At 49.4% G+C, this 24911-nt stretch overlaps 1 protein-coding gene across 1 annotated transcript in view; it reads left to right on the top strand.

Moving 5' to 3' along the window:
- LOC146813354 (transient receptor potential cation channel subfamily V member 6-like) overlaps nt 1-24911 on the top strand; it is a 255753-nt gene that overhangs the window by 54987 nt on the left and 175855 nt on the right. The gene's annotated exons all lie outside the window — the stretch shown is intronic.

Here is a 24911-nt window from a genome sequence, read left to right as displayed (position 1 = left end):
AGGCACCGTTAGCCGCACAGGGAGTAGGACAAAGTTCATGGATACAAATGCGGACTCAAGCTGAAGCTGTCAGAGGCAGAGAGCAAGGAAAAACTTGATGGCAGAATCGGGCCTACTCGCCTGAACTTGTAAAATGGAGTGACTGGGCCATATAAAGTCGGTGGCCTTTCATACTTAGGAATCGAATATCCAGCCCATTCATGGCGGATCTGACAGAGGACATGTTGACGGTGGACGCACATGTATTTGCGTCTTCATAACTGGAACTGGAGGGAACATACATGTGTTTGTAACATGCATATAGAACCGTTGGGGTCCAAGATAGGGGACATAACTGATCAGGAAAATCCATATTTCCACACTTCTGTTGTTGCAACCAATTAATAATTGACAAGAGGTCAATCAGCCAATTTGGTAAGAAGAGTTTCTCCGTCCATTCTAAGGTAATCTCACTTTCCCCCGTTTAACAGAAAATGTTTCTACTTAGCTGATTGGTTGTGAGGGACAAGAAGGACTCACGCTTTCACCCAGCTCAGCAATATTGTGGGACAAAAGAAATCTAGTAACGAGGAGTAAGAGAAAATGAAAATCTTTTTTAATAATGCGCTAGGAGAGAAGGAACATATGAAAAGAATGGAGGGAACGGACAAATAACAAGCTCGGTACGCGAAAATGAAAGCGACCGCGTTTGAAGCAAAAGTGCATGCTGTGCTTAATGAGCCACTACGAGGGAGGAAAGCCGCTGCTCGCTCCCGACAGCATTAGGTCGTGGGAGGGATCTTTTAGAGAACAAGTGCTCAACAAAATAATTAGCAAGCCTGCAAGTGGTGCACGTGCGTGTGCGCGCTGCAAGGAATTTAAGGAATGCAGCTGGCTCGCTCCGCTCGTAACCGCTCGCTCCCGAGGCACATAGGCTCGGGTATGTCCTGCCTTATCTTTAAATCTCCCTTCCCATAGCCTTTTTCCATTTGCCTGCTTTAATTTGTGGAAGCATTATGCAATGGCCAATCAAATGCATGGCAGTAAAAAAAAAAAAAACACGTGGAAAAGCTCTGGGAGTTGGAAGTCCAGTGGGAAGTCCTTACAATAAGCCTCGCAGGGTAGCGCATCCGCGCTGGCTCAGGCGAGACTTAGTAAAAATGTGTGTTTGTGTAACGTAACTGGGGCTCATCTAAAAGTGCTCCTGTACCAACAACCAAAAACATGTGACGTGGCCTTTTACTGGTGCACCTTTTTGGGAACTGTGCTTCTAATTGTTATACACTTTTGGGGCTCTGACTCCTTTCAAATAAAATAGAGTTGTTTACAGCATGCTGGCAAGCTGCATACATTTGTTAGGAAACCACCCGCCTGAATTATTTGCTTTCTGTAAGTATACATTTGAAGCATGCATTATAATATTATTATATATAAAGAGCACATTCTCACATACATTAAAAACTAGCCCTAACAGTTACTAAAGGTTGCACACGTGCCTATGAGCAATGTTGCACTCTAGTGTTTTTTTAGACAGCCCAATGAACACGAAGGTATTGGAGAGCTTTATTGAGCACTAGTTACATTACATGATAATGCATACATTTTTTTGGGTAGGCATGGAGAGATTAAGTAGTTTGGCCAGGATCACAAGATGTTGAGCTGATGCCGAGACTCCAGCCTGGTTTCCTAGCTCCAAAGTTGGCAGCAATGGCCCTTACGCCGCAAATGAGCTATTACACTATTACTCCGAGCCTTGCTTTCGTCAGCTGTCTGACGGAGGGTGCTGTAAGCACATCATGCAGAGGTGTCGCAAGGGTGCATGTGCCTGCTGGGGGAGGTGTCCGTCTCTAAACTTGCGCTGAACTCCAGTACTTGTTACACTTGTTAGCACTGTTTGGGCACAGGTCGCAGCTCATTATTACCGGCTCAACACCCAAATATAGCAATAAGCAACAGAGAGGTGACCAGTCGACCTTTGCAAAGGGCCTTCCATTGCGCGTCACTGCGTTTTCAGTAACTTTTGAACCGTTTGGGCTAGAAACATTTTTTTTTTTAATCTGCTGATTATACATCTGATGATGGATTATGCGGCAAATCCATATTTGTGAAAAATGCAGTTACTGCACATATTGCTTTTATAATAAACAAGTCATAACACTTTTGTGAAGTTTCAGTACCTTATGTTGCACAACTGCTCACCAAGCTAAAATTTACAACAACCAAAAAAACATTATTAATCACATAGGCGAAAACGAATGCATTTACCAATGCTTGTTTTTAAACTTGCTGTTATGTTTCATTCAAGCACGATGAAGTCTGTTCACTCAAATTATGCGCTTCTGTTTTTTTTCATGCAAACTTCATTGAGTGAAATTAGCGGACAGGTAAATGAGCTGGTCTCCAGTCTGAAAAAATGTCTGCAAATGTAATAATGCCTTTCCCTAACCATGACCTGCAGCTGTACCCAGAGAGGTGAGGTCATGGCCACACGGTTGCAGGCAAAGTACATGTAATTATGAACAAGCACTGGCAAATCCATTGGCTTTCACATTTCAAGTATACTAACTGAATTTTTGACTTTACCAACGCTGTTCAGAATTGAGAAGAAAATGTTTGTTGTAGGGGTGGGTGGAACTTGCAGAGTTCACCCCCTACAATTCCGCGGAGCTACATAAAAATTCCTCTGAGTTCCTCCAACGAGGACAAATATGCATGTTGCGATGCTTGCACTGCAATTTAGCGCTAGTAGCGCGAGCAGCAATGAAAAACCAGCGTGCATGGTACCATGCGGTACACAAGAGTGCACGGTCGCTCGATTCAATTATACAGCCACGTGAGTAGAATTTGTAAGGGAATTTATAAAGCGCTGGAATCACCCCCGAAGGGGTATCGCTGCGCTGCAGAGAAGACAAAGTACAGGTTCTGCCCAAATCAGTCCCGGAATAATTCAGTCTTCAGGAGTTTCCTGAATCAGAGAAGACTGGGTCATGTGTGCAGGTCCTCGGGCAGAGTGTTCCAATATTTTGGAGCAAGGTGAGCGAAAGTTCTGCGAATATCGGACGCATATCTACTCGCAAAGCAGCTTTCTCCATGCGACGGCCTGCGTTACAAAATGGTGCTAGGGGGCGCCAGAACCCGCTTGTACTCTCCTTTATGGAGCTTCAGCAGGAAAAAATTCCGCCACGTGGCGAATGGCAGGATCTGGCCGGAACTCCGTGTTACAAGAGAAACGTTAAGTCTCCAAATTCCACCAATTCCGCTTAGGGAATGAGACCTTCTGTGCGCCCCTAGTTTGTTGCCAATACTGAACAACATCGGACAAACCTTGGCAAAGCCAATGGGCTCAGGCTGTATTAGAGAGCACTTGTGCTTGCTTGCGATACGCTTGTGAAAGTGGTGATTAAGTGCACAAGGAAGCAGAAAGCAGAGAAGCTGGTGCGTGTGTTTGGGGGGAGCGCAGTGGGTTGTGTGAGGGCTGCTGACTCCTCTTTGCAGCGCCATTTTCCTAATGACTTTCTATATTTGATGTGTCAAAATGGTTATTTTATTTAAAGAGGTTTTTTTGCCTTAGAAGCGGCGTGAAGTATTGTGAATGCTTACTTGCTTCGTGGCACTTGAGGGATACTGTGGAAACCGGTTTGTCACACGAGTTTGGAGCATTTTACGATGTATACTGGTTTTATAAAGGTACCCTTAGTTGGAGAAGGTTATCGCGTCACAAAGTTAACTCTTGCTTCCCTTATTTTTTTTTCTTTCACTAAAATGGACATTTTGAGAACAAATGAATTGAGTTCAACTCCTTTCACTCTTTAGAACACTCCAATGTGCACACGCAAAGGTCTTGTAAAAAAGAAGAAAAAAAGTAATTAGCTGGACGGATTAGCAAAATAAAATCTGTTGGGAGGCCAGATAAGCATGCTGAACACTGTTAGCAGCCTGAGAGGAGGGTTAGAGAAGCATTACCTCCTCGTTAGTCTTCCTCACCACATGATTACAAAGTGAGCTTCAGCTCCACCCCAGAACCCTCCAAAGCAAAAAAAGTCAGCCTCCCATGCCTCCCATCCCTTCCCAATATGGCCGACCCAGTATACCATGACCTCTATAAGAGGCGGGTCGGCCCAACCCATCAGCCTGTTTTTTTTGTTCTGCGCTGCAGATTCTCCTGAGCGTTTCAACAGGTAAGTTGGGGGCCTGGACCTGCTCTAGCAGGTCTTATGGCCCAGGGGACGAGGCCCTGCTCTAGCGGGCTCCTTCTCTGGGTGTTTTTCCCCACCTTGTACCCTTCCCTTGCCCCCTTGGTTTCCCTGCTCTGCTCTAGCAGGTTTCAGGTTGGGGGCTCTGGGTGTTTGTCCAGCCATGCTCTAGCGGGCTCTCCTTGCTGGGTCTCCCCGTCAAAGGCCTGATGGCTCCGGGGTGTCGCTGGCCTCATCCTCTGTTCCCGCCCCCCACCTTTGTTACCTTCAGTGCCGGGGGTGGGGGCTCTAGTGGGCTGTGGTCGTGGAGGGTCCCCGGCGTTGTTTTGTCTCTGTGGGGCACTTCTCCCGATGGGCTTCCCTCATATGTGGGTTGACGGGCTGCGCTGGATGTCTCGTTTGTCCTTCGATTTTGTCGTTTGCATGCCCCGGTGTTGGGGCTGCTTGCTGCGTGATACTTGCTGCTGTGTGCGGCAGGGGCTTGGGGCGCGTGTCCGTGTGGCCCGAGGGTGTTCCTACCGCCATCTGTGTTGTTGGGCCTCGGCTCCCCTGGCTGTATGCCGGCTGTAGCCGTTGGTTTCCCTTTGTTGCTTCCGGCGGATATCCGCGTATGCTGCAGGGAGCCACGCGCAGCTCCTGGCGGCCGGAAGTCGCACTCTGCTGCTTGGCCGTGGCTCCCCTGGTACTGGTGGTTCCATGCTGGCTCGTTTCCCCCTGCCGGCGGGCGTCCGGTGAGTTTCGGCCCGGATCTGGGCCCCTTGTCGGCTTGTCTTTGCGGGCGGTGCGTTTGTGCGCTCATCCGGGGTCGAAAGTGGCTCGATGACGGCAGCCTCCGGCTCTTTAGCCCTATTGTGTGTCAGATCATGTCACTGGAATCTTCCCCTTCACAGTTCTTCCCGCTGGATTTGCCATTTTCCCGCCATGATGCTGGGGTGACATGGGCAGAGTTCTGTGCCCTGCGTCCCTTTTTAAATTGGGTGCTGGTGCTTGCATGCCTCCTGCTATCGAGTCGCTCTGGCCTGCTGGTTGGGTCTTGGGCTCTTTCTTTGAGGTTTGACACTGGGCTTTCTCTGACGATGTTTGCTCCGTCTGTCGCGTGGGCATTGGTTTTGAATTCAGTGAGGTTGGTATGTGTTTCCGTCCTCCTTGTATGTGTGTCGCGCGTTTGCACTCCCCTGGAGCGGCTGCGTGGTTTTTCGTGTGTCCGTTTCTCTGACGGTCTGCTTTCCTCTTCGGTTGGTGATGGCCCTTGCTGGCAGGTTTTCCTTGTGCCTACGTGCCTGTGGTCCGTGTTTTTTCACCTATAGGTGTCGGACCGTGTTTTGTTTTGTGAGAGTCACTCTGGCCTAATGATTTGGGTCTTAGCCTCTTACTCTGAGGATTGGGTTTTCGGTCACTGGTATTTCTATGTCACTGTTTGCTCACTCTCTAGTGTAGGCCATGGTATTTCCTTCGGTAAGGTTGGGATATATTTATAAACTGTCGCTCGGTTGTCACGTTTTTGTCTCTTCCTTCGCGGAGAGTCTCTCTGGCCTGATGGTTGATGTCTTTGACTATTACTCTGGGGGTTTGGTGTTCCATCCCTGGTCTTGCATTATGGCGATCCTGCTGTGATGCGCTGTGTGTGGATGGTCTCCGGTGCTGTGGCTCATGGGTTCGTCTTGTGTCTGGTGGCTCCAATTCCCTTGGGTCCTGATTGGGGTTCGGTTTCTGCCTTGCTCTTCACCGTTCTGGTTTGGTTGGGGTCCTCTGGCTTCTGCCATTTATGTGCAGTGTGATCATCTGGCTGGCGCGTTCGCTCGTCGTCCTGGTGGCTTTGTCCCTTCCTGGTTTTCCGGGTGGGGTCCCCTGGGGTTTGATTCCGCCTTGGGAGCGCTTGAATACTGGTTCGTCTTGTGTCCCTGGTGGCTCAAGCTCTAGCAGTTTCAGTTTCGCCCCATGTTGTGTCTGTTTTGCCATCTTGGTTCGTACGTGCGGTGCATGGTTTTGGCCATTTGCCCTGGGGGTTGTGTTTCCTGCCCTGTTGGGGGTATATCCCGGGGCCTTGGATTCATGTTCCTGTGTTGTCCCTGGCTTTTTCTTCCTTTCCGTGCTTTGGGCCTGCCGTCCTTCCGTCCTGTGGGCCCCTGCTCGCCGTTGTGTGGCGGTGTCTGTGGGTTCCTGTTGGGCATCCTCCTTCGCCCTGATGTTGGTTTCTGCATCTGGGGACGGGTGTCTGGCTCCTGTATGCCCTTCGCTGGGCTGTTTTCAGTGGTCTCCTTGCCGGCTCTTGCCGCTCCTCCTGCTCCTGGGGGGGGGCTTGCCCTTTTTCTTTCTGTCGGGGCCCTGTCTGTGGCTTCCCCGTCATTTTTTGATCCCGGGCTCGTCCGGCAGCTGCGCCGCCCCCTGTCCGGGTCGTTCTTCTCCTCGGCTACGGCCAGCTGTCCGGGTGGTCTCCTCTAGGTTCCAGGACTGTGCCCACTGCTGGGCCACTCCGTTCTTCGCTGGTTGTTGGGCTGCCCTTCTCGGGTCCGTTGTGCTATGGGCCTCTGGGGCGTGTCGTCTTGGTCGGACCGGTGGTTTGGCACACGCCTCTGCAGGGGTGTGTGTTTTTGTGGGCTCTTTCTGTGTGTCCCCCCCCCCCCCCCGACTGTTCGTGCTGGGGTTCTCTGCTTTTGGTGGTGCCATCCTCGGGGTGTGTTTCGAGTGTTTTTGGTCCTGGTGGGAGGGCGGTGCTTGTCCGGTGGTGGTCCTTCCCGTCCTGCTGGTGTCTGACCTTTTTGTGCCTGCCTTGCTTCCGGTTCCGTTACATCTTTCCCTGTGATGGCGGTGGTGTTGGCGGCCTTTGCGTCCTCTCTGTGGCGCCCTCTCGGGTCTCTTTCCATGCTGTGCTTGGGTTGGCTGCTGCGGCCTTTTTGGTGCTGCACCTTGCCGTTTGGTTGGCTCCTCCGGCTTCCCGTATTTGGCGTTCGGGGCCCCTTGGCCTTCTTGCACTGTGTGCGTCTGGCCTCCTCTACTCTGGCTGGTTGGCCGGGTCTGGGCTGGTTTGCGCCTTGTTGTTTGACTGCCTGGTTCTTCCTGGTGCTTTGGGCTTCCTCACCAGTGGGGTCCTTGTCTTGTGTGTCTTCGGACTTTTCTTTCTTGGACCAGTGTTTCGGTTGATCGGTTTTTCTGTCGCCTGGTCTTTGGCCTCTCTGGGATTTGTCCTGGCCCTGTGGGGGCTTCTTGTTGCTCTCCTGGGCAGTTTCTCCCCTGCTTCGTGTTCAGGGGTGTTTGCGAGGTTCGTCCCTGTTGGCATTTTGGCTGTGCCGCCCGGCCGGCTCCTGTTGTCGTCTGCTCTCTTCCTGTTACTGTGGGTCGGCCATCTTTAGTGACTGGTTGGGGGTTCTCCTGGGGGTGTCTGATACTGTTTGCTTCATTTTGGGTCCCCGGTGTTGGCTCTTCGGCCTTCTCGTCTGGACTCCCGGATTTGCGCTTTCCTGGGGTCCTTTTTCTTCCAGGGGTTCTGGGCTTGTTTGGCCTGGCTGGGGTTTTTTGTCCTGTTGGTGGTACTCGCCTGGGTGCGTTTCCATTGGCGTCTGCTGCTGCGGTGGTTGTCTTGGGCATTGTTCCTTCTTGGTCCATGTTTTGCCTCTGTGGGCGCAGGTTTTGTGTCCTGCTTTCTGGCTTTCCCTGGCTGGTTTCTGTTCCTTGGGATGTTGTTGGGTGCCCGGGGGTGCTGGGTCTCCCGATTTTTTTCTTCCCTGATGGGGCCCTGTGCTTCCGGTGTGGCTTTGTCTTCATCGTTTTTTGTCCCTAGTTTTGGGGTTCCGGGTCCTGTTGGCTCGGTGGTTCCCTGGGAGTTTTGTCTTGGCTCGGGCTTGTTTCGCCCTACCCTTCTGTTACACTCCTGTTCCTGTTGGTTCTTATTTATTAGACTGGGCGGGGCCTGGTTGTTGGCTGGCGGGCTGTGTGCCCTCCTGGGTGCTCGCTTCGGCGGCTCGCTTCCTTCTTGTGGGACGTTTCTGGGTCGGATGGTCCCCTCTCGCTTTTGGCTGTCCGTTGGGCGGTCTTGGTGTGTTACCCGGCTTGCTGCTTTCTATCTGGGGCCTGTTTGCTGTTGCTTTTGGCGCTGTGCAGTCTGGTTCCGTGCGTTCTCTGTCCTCCTTCGGACTTTGGTTGGGGCGTTTTTTTTTTGGCGTCACTTAGTGTCTCGGGGGTCCGAGTTTTCGGCCTTCCCGGTGTTTTTCTGTCCCGGGCTCGTTCTTCCGGCTCGTGGGTTGCCTCTCTTGGGTGGTCCTTCCATTCTTATGGTCTGTTGGGTGTCACTCTTTCCTGGGCGTCTCTTTCAGGTCCGTTGGTTTCTTGTGAGTGTTCATGAAGCCGTTTGGCTTTGGTATGCGCTCACTTTGTAATCATGTGGCGATGAAGACTAATGAGGAGGTAATGCCCCGATTACTTACTGGTAATCTTCATTACTCCGAGTATAGTCTTCCTCGCCACATGAGTTCCCATCCCTCCCTCCCTGTCTGGCTATCGGCTTCATGTTTATGCTTGGTAGGTTCAGGCTGATGGGTTTGACCGACCCGCCTCTTATAGAGGTCATGGTATACTGGGTCGGCCATATTGGGAAGGGATGGGAGGCATGGGAGGCTGACTTTTTTGCTTTGGAGGGTTCTGGGGTGGAGCTGAAGCTCATTTTGTAATCATGTGGCGAGGAAGACTATACTCGGAGTAATGAAGATTACCGGTAAGTAATCGGGGCATTCCTATGGAGACAGGCTCATGCGCCGGTCGCCAAGATCACACTGAGCCCTCATCTAAGGAAAGGCGCCAAGATCCTAACCGTTCAAGAGCAGGCTGCCAGCATTCCAAAAAGAAGCAGCCGGGTGACGGGCTGACACGTTTGCACCAAGATCACAGCTGGAGCTGTTGTGTTAAAGGGAGCACAGAGGTCTTAAAATAGGATCTGCGAAAAACCGCAGCCTTATATAACCTTCTATTTTTGTTATGATTAATTGTGCAAATTCCCAAAGTCATCCTGGCGCTTGCTTCAAAGATAAAACAAGCATTTACAATGCAATGGTCTCGGCAATATTATAGGTAGAGCTATTGGTATTGCTCATTATTTTTTATTATTTTTGTATCCCTAAATAAATGGCATTGTCATTTCTATTGGCATTAGCTTTTTTTTGCATATGTGATACCAGTCCTGGGGCTCCTTTCCAAATCATTATGTTCAGGTGTGTACATTAGGCTGCATCGACTGTGCTGCACATTTGGTGACGATATTACTTCATTATTTTGTCATGTCTACACATGTTGACACCAGCTATGCAAGGTCTCACTTCATGAGTACCAGTTTAACACCGGCATGCAGCAAAAAGCAACTGTAAAGCCAGTCAACCTTTGCCGGGGGCCACGATGTATGAACTCTTAATCCGTTTGTGCCAGATTTGTTGTTGTTGTTGAAATCAGCAAATTATGCAGCAGATGATAGATTATGTGGAATTACAGTAAATCCATAATTATCCGGAAATGTTTGCGCCCACAGAACAGCATAATTGCAGCGGCCCTGGCTGCATTCCCCTTGAATTCCGTAGCAGGGACAAGCACAGGTGACGTCCAGCTGCAGAGGCAGTATTTCGTTTCTATTCTAGCACTTTACATTTTTGGCGCAAAGGGAAGGCCGGCGATGAAGTAACTGTGACAGAGCCGCACAAAGCTGGGATTAGGCCCAGGTCTCCGTGTTTCGACCCCCGCCCCTCCTCTACTGCGTGTTGTAATGTTCCTCAGAACATTATTAACAATCGTTAGCAGTGCTTGCTTTAGGCAGAACGTTTTTAGAATTAAGATCATATGGGTAAATCCTTTATCGATTTCGAAAGTACGGAAGCCAAAGGCAACACTGGCGGGATTCAATCAGGCGACGGGTAGATCACGCACACAGAATTGAGCAGCAAGCGCTGAACCCGCTGAGCATACTTCCCGCCTTCATTCAATCATTACTTATCGGTGTGAAGGGCGAATATAAGTAATTCGCTAGACAGAGATAAAATGCATATAATTGTTTTGTAGACTTATACTTGAGATGGGAAAGTCTTATAAATGTAACCCCTAGAAACAAATAAAAATAGCGCTGGAAAATAAGCCTTCGCCCCTCTGGGGGGGCTCACCATAACCCCAAGGCCTTAGATGTCTGTATGGACATTCACAGAGGGCAAGGTAGCGGCTTCCCAGGTGACCAGGCCTACCACACAATGCATATTTCCCTGTACATTTACATTAAGTGTGTGCTTCAGATGCTGAGAGCGCAGTCTAAAACATGAATGATCACAACATGTTTCACGATATTAAACACATTTTTGTATGACCGTGCTGTCCAATTTGGGTAGCAGGATTGTGACTGTTTTGGACATTTTGAAAATGCCCAGGCGTTCCTCTGTCGGATCTGGAGACTTCGCTAGGACGAATATTCTGTTTGCAGCGCCCCTTCCCTGCTCAGAGAAACAACTATCTGGTACGAGCAATTTCAGTAAGGACCCACATAGCGCCCACCAAAAAGAGATCTATGTTTCAGCGCTTTAAGACTGGGTGTTATTGTTGTTCAACTAAATGGTAGTCATTTTAGTGACATCAGATCGACTAAAAGCCAAGGCGACCCGACGCACCGATTGCTTTCAAAATCATGGCATTCTACACTTCAAGTCAAGTCATACTTTATTAATGTTTAGACACCGTCTTTCTAACAAAACTCATCCAAAGTCACAGACAGAACAACAGAACGTCATAAAATGTGAAAGCCGGGAAATAAATGATGTGCCAGCCTGCAGGTGTTGAACGAGGGCATGGTCCCGGAGTATAGTATCTGCCGAGAAGAAGAAAACAAATAGTGATGGGTGAAATGTCTGCGTCGTTGTGTGCACGTTTTCACTGTCAATGAAAGTGGAATCCCTAGTGGATTCCTATAATACTGTTTGGGGAATGTCTGTGGGCCTGACGAAGGGCAAATGACCCGGAGTGGCAATAGTACAGCCGCAACATGTAGACCACACCTGAGGACGTGAAGGCCATTGTGATTCTCAGATGTCCACCCTAGATAATTGTCCGCCTTTTTTTTCCTTCAAACAATATCAAATAATTCCCAGCCCAACCGAAAGCGAGGCTCGGCCCATCAGAGTTCTCTGCAGGACCAGAGGTTTGGGGGTTAACACTCAAGTGTCTTCACAATTCACCAAGCCCTTGCGTTATTGGTGTGCACGTGGCCCGTACTGATTGGAGTTATAGCGTTGCATTATTGGCGTGCGCGTGGCCCGCAGTGACTGAGTAACTTGGCCTTTTATTGGCATGGTATGGCCCGCAGTGACTAGAGTGACTCGGCGTTGTGTTATTGGCGTGCGCGTAAACAGTGACTGGAGTTACTCGCCCTTACGTTATTGACACGCCCATGGCATGGCTCCTAGTGACTGGAGTTACTCTGGGATGTGTTATTGGCACGCGCATGGCCCGCAGTGACTGGATTTACTCGCCATTGCGTTATTAGAATGCGCATGGCCCGCGGTGACTGGATTTACTCGCCATTCCGTTATTAGCACGCGCATGGCTCGCAGTGACTGGAGCTACTCTGGGTTGTCTTATTGGCATGCACATGGCACGCAGTGACTGGAGCTACTCTGGGTTGTGTTATTGGCACGCGCATGGCCCGCAGTGACTGGATTTACTCGCCATTGCGTTATTAGCACACGCATGGCCCGCAGTGACTGGAGTTACTCGCCCTTACGTTATTGACACGCCCATGGCTCCTAGTGACTGGAGTTACTCTGGATTGCATTATTGGCACACGCATGGCCCGCACTGACTGGAGGTACGGTGTTGCGTTATTGGCATGGGGCAAGACCCGCAGTGACTGGAAGTACAGCGTTGCGTTATTGGCAAGACCCGCAGTACTGGAGTTACCCGGCTCATGAAAGTGTTCTGTCAGGAGTGTGGAAGACAATGCTGCCCCCACCCCCGTCGGGTGAAAGTGGCACCTACAATAAGCTGTGGGTGACTCTTTCCGGAATGGGACGACTCACGAATGACCTCCTTCTCACACCAATGAAGAGAAGTAAAAAATGGGAGACGAGCTCCCGAAATGTGCCTCAGGGGGCGAGGGGTCATCATGGGACTATTTCCCCATCCTCCGTAATTGTGCGCCTCGGTGTATGCCTCTCCAGCGACTCCGAGATCAGAAGTGCCTCGGAATAAAAGTGAAACCCGGTTCATGTCATTCGAGGAGTCACTTAATGCATCAGCACAAGATCAAACAGTGAGGCCTTGCGCCGGTGAACAGCGGTTGCTTGCGGTCTGTGCAGGTAACCCGGCTCTTTCTACTCCCCGGCAGCGGCTGCACCAGGGCGACAGCCGGCTCTCCCCTCTCAGAGGGTGGGGATCTGCTTTACTGACACTGGCACTGAGAAATACATGAACATGCTTGTTCTGTGTCAGTATATATACATTGTTCTCAGCAAAGCCACCCCTGGGCATGTGGTTTGTGTGAACTGAACCTGCCCCGACATCTCAGCTTGTCACTGTTCACACTTACGGTGGCACGTTCCACCACCACGACTCCTCTGCACTCCCGGGGGGCTGGTGCTCACCACAGGAAGTGTGCACGACCCGTGTGTATAGATAGTGCAATTGGCGCCCAGGATTGAAGAAGTTACTGGGAGGGCTCCCTGGCGCCTGTCACCCTGCGAGCACACGCATGTCCCCGGCAGGACTGCGGCCTACTCTGAAAACATTGACCCGGGTCCCTAAAGGGGGCCAAGAGATGGCAGAGACGACAGGGTGGGGTCCTGAGGAGCAGAGCCCGCCAGTCCAGTCACACATGCAAGGGCCCAGTCACAGAAGCATTTACGAGTACTGACAGAGTACTCTTTTACGCACTCTTACGTGGCTTTGTCAATCGCCCCGAAATGTCCAATCTGCTGGTAGTAAAAGTGCCGGGATGTAGTGCTGGAGCGCCTCCCGAGAGAGGACGCCATGAACACCGCCGCCTTTCTCCGAGGCGAAGCAGAAATGCCTCGGAGAAACGCAGCGGCGGTTTCAGATTCGGGGCGTGTTTCTTTTTCTCTCCTCTTGCCATTGGCTGGAGGAGAGAAAAACATGCCTAAAAAAGGGCGTGGCTAAAAAGTGGAAAGAACAGCACGGAACACGCCCCCGAATCTGAAAAAGACGGAGCCTATTTCGAGGGACGGCTCTCTCCAGCCAATGGAGGAGAGCCAAAAAGAAACATTAAATCTCCGGACTTCCGGTTCTGCCTTCGGCAGACCGGATGGTCCCGAGACCTAAAAGGAAAAACCCACGGGTGAAAAGCCAAGTTTTTAATGCTTTACAGGAATTCCGTGTAACAGGAAATAGGGCGGATGTTAAGCAGGAAAGGGTGTGCGAGGGGCCACTTTGAATGAAAATCCGTGCTTGGCGCTGTTTTAAATTTTAGGTTTCTGAAGTAATACTGTGATGATTTAAGCCTGCGGGAAGAACCCCGCTTGGTTCACAAGTAAACAGGTGCCGGTACCCACAGGCAGCGCTGCCGAAGACGGGGGGGGGGGTAGGGGAACAGACATATCCTGCATGCTTTTATTGAGATTACGGGGGCTTTGAGGGATGTACTGGAGTGGAGAGGGAGGGTTCATGGAATAAACACTGAGTTAGTATTTTGTGTACTTGGAGGTGGTAGAAAATATATAAGGAAACATTGACAGTTAATCTGCGTTATTTTTACAAGTCCAATCATTTGGGAATATTGCTCCTAATACCAGTGTCACAACGTAAGAATCCCTCATTGCCCATACTTCCTGATGACAACGGCGCGTTCATGAATACATTTCAGAAGTTATAATCCATACATTCAAAAACTATTTTGAGTTTCCTCTCTGGGTAAAGCAAATGGATGTGCTTTCAGTACATAAATGTCATTCTTTCAATTACCTTTGTAATGGAGTACAAAATGCCCAGAGACCTAATGCTGAATGTAGGACGGTCGATTTGAACAGAGAGTGAAAGTTAAAATGTTTTAAAGCTATTAAACGTGCTACAGTAATTTATTGGAGCACATTTAATTGCTTTAAAACATTATTATAATAATAAGATCTACTGAACAATGCAGATATAGTTCAATAGAAAAAGCATTGGACAGCAAAAGAAACAAGCATTTACAATGCAATGGTCTTGGCAATATTATAAGTAGAGCTATTGGTATTGCTCATTATTTTTTTATCATTTTTGTATCCCTAAATAAATGGCATTGTCATTTCTATTGGCATTAGCTTTTTTTTGCATATGTGATACCTATTGCATTAGCAGAGAGAGAGTGAGGTAGTGAGATAGAGAGAGAGAGTGAGGTATTGAAATAGAGAGTGAGGTAGTGAGAGAGAGTGAGTGAGATAGAGAGAGTGAGGTAGTGAAAGAGTGAGGTAGTGAGGGAGAGGGATGTTGTGAGGTAACAACAAACAACAAAATCAGAGTAAAACTAAAGGCATCACACCTGTCATGGGTATTTTGACTACTATCTATGATTGACGCAAGAGTCCAGAAATCCTGTATGGTCATATGTGGCAGAACATATAAGATGGACGCCAACATTTTATTGGAGAAACTTGCAATACTACTTTTTCGTTTCTGCGCAAAACGTGCCAACTGGAACAAATACATGGTGAAAAAAGCGAAGGGTGCCTTTCTCTGGCCATAGCTGCCGGATTGCTCCCATGCAGGAACACATATAACCGGCCATGTTTTTAAATCAACAGGACTTTGAAAGCATATCCGTGCTTACAACAAAAAAAACAAGCATTACAAGTCTTAGCAGTACTGCTGGCTCTAAAGTCAGAATTCGCTTAAAGGCGATGTGTGACATTTAGCCTTGCTGTCTGGGGCCTGCGTGAAACTTCTGGAATAGGAGAAAAAAAATCTTACTATGTTAGCACAGCAGAAATATTAAGTTTGTACCATGATTGCCCATATACTGTTTTCTTCGTTTCATATTACTCAAGCGCCAGAAACGCTGCATAAGTGTTTGCACCAGTGCAAAGTGTTTTTGTAATCGAACCCTAGTATTGTACATTTAACGGCCATTGTTACCAGTTGCCAAATTAGGGACCTGACACTACTGGTCTGTTTTGCGTGTGTACCTGGCAAAGACCGTGACGGTGCGTCAGATTGTTTGGGGAAATATGCGTGTTCCAGAAGCACACTCAAGTCGTCTGCCTTGAGGGCAGTGACGCAATACCATGAGGAGGGGTGACTTCATACTATAGCGGCAGATCCAAAGTGAAGTGTGTGACAGCAGCGGCAGGCAAGGAATTCATTTCAGGGACCACAGAGACCCCCACACACGCCCCCACTTCCGCCGCCCTCTAAAATGCTCCTCCTGGGTGAAGGGCAACGCCAGAGGTGTGCATACAGCGCACTAGCTGCCAAACAATGCTTGCACTCCCACAATGTTGGTTCATACATGCACGTGTGTTAGTAAAACTGCAAAGGAGCAAAGGAATCCCCCCACCTGTAGGGGTGTTTCCTCACTCGCATGAGGATATGACCTCCGCAAATGATGAAAGAACCCTTTGAAATTGTGCTGCGCAAAATGTGCATCATCGCTGGTTACATCCCAATCTGCCATACGAAAATGGCCGGGGGGGTTGGGGGTTCTGGTTCAAATGCTTCCGCGACACTGTAAGGCGACTCTGGGCGTGTTATTGCAACTCATTCAGTAGGACCTGCAATGAAGGCTTGCAAAGTATACATACACACTGTGAAAAGAGAGTCCAGGACCAGCAATACATATGGCTTTTGGTGCCATGTGGTCACTCTACTGTGTGCAGAGGTCAAAGTGGACAGGATCTGTGGGGCAGGACTTGCCCATATTTATTTTTTTCCTTTAACAAAAAGAAGCTCCCCTTCTTTTTGTAAAGGACAACGATCCCGGGGGCAGTTAGCTTAAACAGCTGGAAGTGAAAAGGGGTGGTAGGGGGGGGGGGGAGTCTCCGGTGTTATGAAGGCGCGAGAGAGGTACGACCCTGAACAAGAAACAAGACTTTTTGCTAGGGTGCCTGCTGAAAGAAATGTAAATATGTGGAACTGACTGATTGATCTGCGAATGTAATGGCTGCTCGGGGGCCGGTGGTGGAGCCCTTTGAAACTTGTTGGTTACAAAGCTTAATTCTTTTTCAGAGGTATGCTGAGGTTGTTACCAACGTGTGCTTTTAATGGACAGTTAAAAAAATGTTTGGACTAGGTGCAGTTTGTGTATTAATAAAATGTATATTTTAGAAGAGCTTTTTTATTCGTGAAACTAAATCTTCTGCACACTTGTGGCAGCCAATCTCATACTGTACAATGCTAGTGTAAAATAATGTAATCACAGGGCTTTCTGCCACAGGGTAGACCTCGTAGTACTAAAAACACACAAGTCATTGTTCCCCACCACACCAACCCGGATTCAGATCTCGTTACACCGATAGATCTCCGCAGTGATCGCATTAATCAATAGAGTCGTCGTCATACCGTCAAATAGCATATGTCCCCCTCACTAGTTTCCCTTGCGTTTATTTTTCATTTAAGTTGTGCGTTATGTTGTATGCCGTTACCTAAAGGTGATACATCAACATAATTAAGATTATTTAGTTCTCTTCAGCCAGGCCTTTCACTCTGTTCCCACGCCCTCTCCCCTTCCCCCCACTCCCCACAATTAACCCAGGATCACAATTCCCGTACTTTTTTTCATGCACTTTGATCGCTGGTTGTGTGAAGCACTACTCACTTGCGTATCCGAAGGAGTATTTGGCCAAGTTATAAACTCTTATGTGTTTGCGGACAGAACATACTTTTTTCCCAAAATGAAATGTTCGCAAAATGCAGCCTCGTTGTATAATAGGCGAATGCTTTAGTTATCCATGGATCTACTGGTGTCACGGGAAGTCCCTGCAGCTCCGTGCACAATACATTGCTCTGCACCGTGGTGCTAAAAAGAGCCCAGTCAATAAAAAAAAAAGCTCAGCGCCTTTTTGTCCTAGAGTAGATGACGTAAATACAGTGGCGTTGCTAGACACTTTACCGCATGTGTCGGTTGTCTCCCCGCGGCAAACGCATGTAAGGGGGGAGGCTGCCCCCCAAACTCGTGATGCACCGGTCAGACGCCCCGACCCTTGCTACGCCACTGCGTAAATAATACAGAACAGGAAACTTCGCGGAGCTTCCCCCTCCTTCCGCCCATACAGGTTACAATTTCATACAAGTTCATTTAACGCACAACAAATAGGAAAATGTTTGTACTGTGCATAAATGTGCTGTAATTATAAAGGGCTATTTTCGTCTGGAACATACTCTAGTCGGATATACGTAGCTACGATTTAGCGTGCACTTTACGGACATGTTAGGAATGGGTTGGTCTACAAAATGGGACTTTTTTTGAAAATTTCAGATTATTGTGAGATTACAGTAATCCACACTGCACACTTAGAAAAGGGCAGGGGTCCTTTGCAATCGATTCATTAGGCAGGGTATGTTCTAACAAAGCGCCCCGCTGTTTCAGACGCTGAGGTCAAACTAAGTAAACAAGCATTAACAAGCTCACCACTGCCTTTCTCCGAGGCGAAGCAGAAATGCCTCGGAGAAAGGCAGCGGTGCTTTCGGATTCGGGGGCATGTTCTCCTCTTGCCATTGGCTGGAGGAGATAATTAGAAAAGTAACTAAAAAACACGCCCCGAATCCGAAAAGGCCGGGGCCTGTTCGGAGTGACAAAGCCTCTTCTCCAATGGCTGGCCAGCATTCAAGAGGCCAGCCAATGGAGAAGAGGGGAGAAGAGGGGCGGGTTCAAGCCCCTCTTCTCCAAAACATTAAATCTCCGACTTCCGGTTCTGCCTTCGGCAGACCGGACGGTCCTCGACCTAAAAAACATGAGAGGAGCAAGAGAAATCAGAGGAAGGGAGAGTTTGGGAGCGAGATAACTGGAGCTGCTAATTTAACAGTTGCCATTAATAAACACAGTCATCAACAACGCACAATGTTTTATATGAATTTAATGCACAATGCCCTGTGGGGCTATTCTTTATTTTAAACGAAGGGCTCGCCCCCCAACCTGGCCCCTTCCTCTATGTGGCTCTCACCTGCGGCCCTCACATCACCTCCAGATGAGGCGTCAATGCCGGGAAGCGTGACTCAGATCTGAGTGCGAAAAAGCACAGCACTCATGACGTGGTGGTGCCGTGGCGCCAGGCAGAATTTTGGAGGGTATTCCCTCCCCCTCTCGAGTTTCCCATATACCCAGCCACTACCTACAGTTCAAAAAGGCCTTTGGTGGAGCACTGGCAGCCACCGGCCTATTAAAAACATAACCAGGGTGTACCTCGATCTCGCCAGGCCGGTCTCCCAGCCTTAAGTCTGCCGGCCGGTCACTGTCTAGAGTTCAAAAAGGCCTTAGGCACTTGTGTGCCCAAAGCATTTTTGAACCCCAGGCAATAGTCTACTGGCCCGAGATCGAGGGACACTCTGGATCCGTTTGTAATAGACTGCCAGCCAGTACCGCTGCACCCAAGACACTCCGCTAAGCACGCTTTTCAGTGTAATGCAAATCGTGTTTTTTGGGGGAACGGGAGTGAAGATGGAGAGCTCTGGCCATAGTGGGTAACTACTAATTAGGTGCCATCCTGGCTGGCAATCTAGCAGTCGCGGCCAGCATTATGGGAGGGGGGGGTGGAAATGGGGTCATGAGGTGTTGTATGAGGGGAGGCGGGAGGGGTTTAATAACATCAAAATATTAAACAAAAGTACTTACTGAGCTTCTGGATGGGTCTTCCGACTCCCGCCGTCCGGTCCTGCGCAAATTCCCCTGCAGCTCCTCGTCAACTGGAAAGGTCGCCTCCCTCCCCTCCCTCCACCAATCACAATGCCGGTGTGGCGCTGGGGAGAGCGCCCCAGCCGCGCCATTTTCTCCCGCATAGAGAAAAAGGGAGGGTGGGCGGTCGTGCTCGAGGGCAGGGGGGGGAGTGGCTTATCCACTGTTGTGGGTACTGACTGTTTGGTCGGCGCCAGGGGCCGTCCAAACAGTCAGTATCCACAACAGTGGGTAAGCCACTCCCCCCTGCCCTCGAGCACGACCGCCCACGATCCCGCCGCCAACCAGGTACTTCTGCTTTCTCGCAGTGCGAGAAGCAGAAACATAAAATGGTAGTTGTACCATTTTATGTTTCTGCTTCTCGCACTGTGAGAAAGCAGTGGGGCAACGCCCAAACGCCCCTATGAAGGAGCCGCCGCAGCTTCATTCTTTTCCCCTTTATTTTACTGTTGCAGGTTTCTTTTCATTCCTGCTTTCTCCCTCTGTGGCTGTTTGTCTTTTTATTCTTTCTTCCACCCTTTTATGTTTTCTCTCACCCTTTTATGGTTTTCTCTCTCTTGCTCTGGATCAGAGAATGTTGGTGAAAAATAAGTGCTGGTCCCCAAAAAAGAGTGGGCTTCACCGGCTGATAGTGAGCACTGGGCTAGAAGCGTAATCGGCAAACAAGCATTGGAGCAACCCAGGGCCATAGGGTTCAATGCCTTTTAAAGCAAAGATAAAGTTTCCAAAACACAGACTCTTGTGACCGGGACGCCGGGGAAGGTTCATTAAAGGAATGACTATGGAGGCCTGGCTTTGCGGCTCTGTCCTGGGGCACCGGGTGAGAAGTGGGGGGCCGAGGCCAGGGGGTGGGCATTGGCACAATCCAGTCTGGCACCTGCCACAGACTAAACAGCACCGAAGTGACAAAGGAGCGACATAAAAGGAAACACGTTCTTCAAAATCTTTAAATAGCAGAAACGGGTAGCTCGCTGAGCCACCTGCGGCCGGAAGAAGGAACGCTGATGGTGGAACGGCGCTGCCAGATGTTTGCAGCTGTAGAAGGACAGCGGGCAAGGACTCGGGCCTCAAAGCAGCCAAACACGGGGGTGGGGGACTGCCTTCTGGCTCGGAGCTCTGATGCCAACAAGGATTCGAATTAAAAGGGTACATAATTCATGGGCAGCAGCAGTGAGGGTGCTGCAGCCAAAACCGAAAGCATTTTCAGATGAAGGAGAAACACAATACAAATCTTGTTTAATTTTAATTTATCTGTGCACCACTACTGTGCCCGAAGAATGCGACCTTTTCTTTTGCCACGACTTAAGAGAGCAAAACTCTCAGCTGGCTGAAAGCTGCTGCTAGGGAGAGGAGAAGGCCTGTAGTGCCTTCCGAATGGATTCTAGCTGCACTTCAACAACATAAACACTTTCATTTTTTTTACATTACCACTGGGGGCGCTAGCGCTGCACATGGCAGTTGATAAAACCACTTTAAGACACTCAGTGGCACAAGGACTGGCGGCGTTCTTTCCATGGCTGTTAATTTGTAGTTTAGGAACAGTTCGTAAGTGCGCAGTGAAACAAAACTCATATAATTATTATTTTTTCTGTGCACACACTAAGTCCGTCATCCTATAATAACAGTAATTTCAACCTATGTGAGCCAAAAAACCCGCAAGTTGTAATTGTGAAAGTTTAACGTGTGCTGGTTAGGGAAGCAGGCATCCTGGTTGGTAGGCACGGGTATCGAGCACACACTGGTGCGTAGTTTGTGTCACTTCCATTGGGGAGCACGCAGTGGGGGCGATTTACAAGGAGCACGGAGTTCTATCCTCTTGCAGTGTCTAATAGGGTATACTAGGGAAATAGAGGGGACGGTGGTGGCGACCCTGGGGGTGGGAGCGTAAGAAGAAACGCGGACAAGGATGCAGCAGTAGAAGCAGTCAGTACTGATCTGGGGTCCTGCTGAAAGTAGAGGAAGAGGAAGTGAGCCCAGCTCGCTCTGCCCAATTAGAAGGCAGCAAATGAGAGTGACAATGAAGCCCACAAATGAAAAGCCATGGGCGGGCTTCACGCCCCTTGGAGAACACAATATCCTCTGCAAGCGAGAGAGCATACCCTGATGTAGGCAAGACCTAAAACGGATTGCAGGAGCTTTCCCACAAAACATGCAATGATCATCTACAAGGAATAGATCTGACAGACCCTTGAGAAAGGTAACCGTGAGGAAAACAAGCTTATGGATAAAGCGGAGGTAGTCGCTGCTTCTACAACCTGGGGAGAATGTATGTATGACCTTGTTCTGCATTCTGTCCATCTATTGTTGTTTTTGCGCTTCTACTACCTCAGCGCAAAAGAGACCTTCTGGTGTCCGTGCGCTCAATTAGTTCTCTATAACATAACAAATTCTGTAAAGGACAACAGCAGTTCTTAGCAGTGGCGGCTTCTCTGTTAAGGCGGAGGAGCATTGTCCCACTGCTTTGAAGCAGTGAAAGAATGGAAAAATAAAATGATATCGTAATTTTATTATCACTTTATTTTGTGCTGCTGCTGCAGCTATGTGGGCGGACGGGCTGCTCTGCTCACAGGGCAGGGGGGAGTGGTAGCATCTACCTAAGTGCCCATTGACTGTTTGGCCGGCCCTCTCGGGTGAGCCAAACAGTCATGCACACTTCGCACCTTCTCCATGCAGGCTGCATTACAGCCTATGTGGAAAACATGCCCAGGCTCCCATTCCCTGGCTGAGCGCCGAACCACGGTGCTCAGACCAATCTCAACACTGCATTGCAGCGTTGTGATTGGTCAGGGGAGCCTGGCTGCTTCCTGTTCGATTCCTGACACGAGAAGAGACGACGAAGAGACGCGGTAGTAAGGTAAGTTTCTTTTTCTTCTTTTTTAAATATCTCTTTACCCTCTTCCCTCGCCCACTGCCCCGCCACCCCCGATCCGGGCCAGCTGCTACTGGTACTTGGGCATGGACGTGGCATGCTACAACAAAATAGAAGGGAGTAACAGAGGCGAAGTTAATCCTAGAATAGTAAGCAAGGGGTGCATGGTAAGTTTTGGTATGGTCCACAAGAGGTCCTTGGCAAACACACAGCTGAAAGCTGTCCGGAGGTGAAACCTAAAAACGCTTTCACTGTGATGGTGCTGATGTCAGTGTGTGGACTTTCACAGGCTGCCTTTGGTCTCCCAAACTTAAACATGGGTTTTCTTGGAAGTGGAGAAGGCACAGGCTCATAAAGTGCTTGAAAACAAGCACTTGCACCAGCCGGGGATGTTCATGTTTGTCTTGAGCTTTAAATTTAAAACTCCTGTACAGCACAGTTGGCACACCCATGAATGCTAATGGAGTGCTCCACAAAACTGCACTAAACTGTAACTGTTGAATCTTGTGGGATGCAGGCACGGACAGAGGTATTTCAGGCGAGTAGGCTAGGCGGGGACCTTGGAATCTGTATGACAACAGGCATGCCTCTTCTCCATGTACCTATGGAGCACTATTAAGAGTGTTAATATGTATTTGTGTACGGACACCCAGTAGGTGGTTTAGGTGTGCTTGACACATGTATGGTAAATTCACCAGTAACGTCAGCATTATGGAATAGGTGTGGGTTGAAGTAGTATTATCAGTCCTGATGAAAGTGACCAGCATTTATGAACCTAAGTGGCAGAAACATTTTGATCCTAAGAGAAAGTAGGGATAACTAGAGCCCCAGGACCTCCTAACTTTTCCTGTTTTTAATCAAAAGGGAGCTCCTAACTTTTCCTGTTTTTAATCATAAGGGCTGGCACCCAAATTAAAATGTTGAGGCTACCATGTAGGTATTTTTAAAGGGTAAACCTACCCCCACTTGCTACCCTATTCCTTTTCCAACAAACTGCTCCTGTGCATCTCGTAGGTTGTAGCACACCCCATTCTGCAGCCAAACGGGAAGGGACTCTATTTTATTTATTTATTTATTTATTTATTTATTAAGGAGTTTTATACAGCACTGGCCTGACCCGGGGGAATCGGAGCGCTTTACAACAGTTTTTTGTAAGAGTCATCCAATAGAGCAGTGTAGGAGAGTAGGGTCTGCTTTCTATGTTCACCCCCACTTTTTGCTTTTGCTTTACTGGTTTTCGACTTAGATGTGGCTGTGGGCCTGCTAATCAGACCCACAGCCCTGCTGTTCTCTCTCTAAATTACTACTATGTACTTTAGGTGCATAACCCATTTGGATAGGATCACCTTATTGGCCCCTGTACAGTGTACCCTAGGTACCCAGGGCATAGGTGTACCCTAGGCCTACCAGGGGCTGCAGCATGTATTGTGCCACCCCTGGCCTGGCCTTCCATTTTGACACAACTGGCTGATCACTCAGCTGGGGCAAGGTCGTGTAATCACCCCTTGCTTAGGTGTAGTATTCCTATGCCTAACTTACATATAGACACATGTGTACCTATCAGTCACTCCTATGGCAGGCCTTGACAATCCTGGAGGCAGAGTGCTTGGTAACATGTGAGATGGTGCTCTAGCATGAGCTGAGCCTGTCTGCAGCTTTCGGAGCCATGTCCTTATAGCTGTTCTATGATATAGCCTACCATATACTCTTAAAGTGCCTTATAATCTTAGACGGTTATGGTAACTATGGTTTGGCTTTATCAAAACATGTCGTGTAAGGTGTCTAACACTCGGGAATAATACCCCCATGCCATTTCTGGACATGAGAATATTATTCCCCCCTTCTAGAGGGAAAGACATGTTAAAATCATACTTCAACTGTTAGCCTCTGACCAAAGCCTCAGCATCACAAAATGGATGCTGCTGCCACGACACAAGTCTGACCTCCTGCAGCTGGGAGTGATCCCAGCCAGGGAGGCCTGGACAATAGGTTTCCTGCTTGGGGAGGTGCTAGCACCTCCCCAGACAGCCTTTAGTGTATTGGGGCAGGGTGGGCTGAAAGGAATGAGACATGCCTGGGGCACACAAGGTGTTCCTTGCATAGTCCAGTTCAAACCGGCGCTGGGGCACTCCAGCCCCAGCTCTGGCGCGAAACTGGACAAAGGGAAGTAGGTGTAACCACCCCCTCCCAGGTCCCACCCATAAGGCGTGACCTAGCAGGTATCCCAGCCCCCCAGATTAGTATAAGAGTGGGAGTTGGGCCTCAAGACTTTAGATTATCCTGAACCTGCAAAACTGAACAGAAACTCTGGACCTTCGACATTCGACGAAAGAAGAAGACTGAAGAATCTCCCTTGTAGCCAAGGAGTGGCTACCCTGTGCAAACAGGCACCATCAAGTGACTACCCTTTGCTTTGTGAAACGTTCGACGAGGAACCGATTGCAGAGCCCGACCAGAGCCTTGATTTCCAGACTTCTCCGACCCTCATCCACATCTGCAGCAGAGCTGAGATCCGTGGAGGCGACGAGCGACGTGGGACCGGCTACCTGGGAAAAGTGGCTAGTAACTTACAGCGCAGCTTCTGAGGTACCCTCGAAGTTGTGCACCGGGGATTGAGAAGCCCCAACCCCAAGCACCATCTGCACCGAAGACCAGCCCCCCACACTCCACGAGTCCTGCGTGGGGCCCTTCAGCATTTTCCTGCTTGCCGCGTCTGTCCGGTTGCTTGCCCGCTGGCTAGTGGCCTCTGTGACGACGCTCCCTGAAATCTTCTGCGCTGGTTTGGCTCCTCCAGACTGGCTCCCGCTTCTCTGCAAAGAAGAAGCACCCCAGACCTTCCTGGTCTGCACCAGAAGCAAGTCCTTTGTTCTTCGTGGGTTCCGCTTGCCAAGGCTTGGTGAGTCCTAGTCCAACTTCGACGCCGCCGACAGCAAGAGCCTTCGTGGGACAGCTCGCCTCCTGGTCCTGGTTGCCCTCGACGCTTCCTGGTCCTCCTGGCTGCAGCGACAAGCTTCACCTTCACCTGCAACTCTTCACGACA

This window comes from Triturus cristatus, chromosome 7, assembly GCF_964204655.1.
Source record: "Triturus cristatus chromosome 7, aTriCri1.1, whole genome shotgun sequence".
In the NCBI taxonomy this organism is placed as follows: domain Eukaryota; kingdom Metazoa; phylum Chordata; class Amphibia; order Caudata; family Salamandridae; genus Triturus; species Triturus cristatus.
Note: the sequence above shows the minus strand (reverse complement) of the source record. Positions and strands in the feature narration are given on the sequence as shown.